The sequence below is a fragment of the Crocodylus porosus genome, unplaced genomic scaffold (genome assembly GCF_001723895.1).
Source record: "Crocodylus porosus isolate Cpor-Errol unplaced genomic scaffold, CroPor_comp1, whole genome shotgun sequence".
NCBI classification, from domain to species: Eukaryota; Metazoa; Chordata; order Crocodylia; family Crocodylidae; genus Crocodylus; species Crocodylus porosus.
In genome coordinates, this window is record NW_017728942.1 from 5,946,017 (window position 1) to 5,947,309 (window position 1,293).

Sequence of the window (1,293 nt, forward strand, 5' to 3'; positions counted from 1 at the left end):
ACAGTTGGCCTTCTTGACTGCCTCCCCACACTGCCGGCCCATGTTCATCGTGGAGTCAATGACGACTCCAAGATCCTTTTCCATCTCCATATGGACTCTAGGATAGAGGCAGAGCTAGAACCCATTTCTCCAGGGCAATAATGACCCCTCTGCCTCCCCCAGGACCTGCTATAGAAAGTGCCCAGCAGCCCCAACTTCTTCCCGGCAGCATGGGCAGCAGTGGCCTTAGGGCAAAAACATGAAATTCACGTTTTTCTGTAGGTGACTGAGCCAAAGACCTGCTGTGGAGACCTAGAATGAAGAAATATACTTAAACTTGAGTATTTTCTATTGTTTCATTTTCCTTATAGTATTTTATATGGTTTTGTGGAAACCACTGAGTACATTTCTATGAAGCATTCCTTTTCTGTAGACAAATTTATACTTTCTGCTTCTTGCTTGGTAATAAATGTTACAACGAAAGTTTTAGTTTTGTATGAGCTCTGCATTTCGTAGATTAATAAACTGTAGAGTCAGAAGGGACTGATTCAAAACTGGAGTTTCTGGCTTTGAGGGGCACATCCTTAGGGCTGTTGGGGTCCTGCTCAAAAGAATCATTCGGGGCCCCTCTGATGACCTATATGCAAGTCGGACATTTTTGATGTGAAGAAGCAAGGTGTACATACCCGATTTCATGAAGTGAGGTATATGTACCTGTATTCACGAAGTGAGGTGTACATACCCAATTTTAGGAAGCGAGGCATACATACCAATTTCAAGAAGCGAGGCGTACGTACCCGATTTCACGAAGCGAGGTGCACATAGCATATTAACTATTAACCCACTTCCCATTACATCGTGGACCTTTTAAACATTCTTTGGGGGGGGGGAATTAGCTAAATAGCGCAGTGTTACCATGCAAACGGAGCCGCTTTCTTGCAAAAAAACTTCACCCTCCCCCAAAAAATCGTTGCAAAATTTCCAGGCCTGGTTCACCCTCCCCTACAGCGCATCATGGCTTGTGGACATCTCCCTGCCCACTTTGGAGGTCGTCAACAGGGGAGGGAGGGAGCCCCCGCGCCCTGCTCTGCTGAGGCGATCTCCCCGGCCGCTGGGGCAAATGCCCATGTCGGAGGAGCTAGGGGGCGGGGGCGGAGGGGCTCCCTCCTCCCTTGCACCTGCCCCTTTGTGCAGTGCAGGTGTCCCAGCGCGGTCCAGCCCGCCGTGATGTCACGCTGCCTGTCGCGGGGCATGATGGGAGTATCCCGACAGATGCTCGGAGCCGCGCCGCCGAGCAGAGCCGCGCCGCTCGCT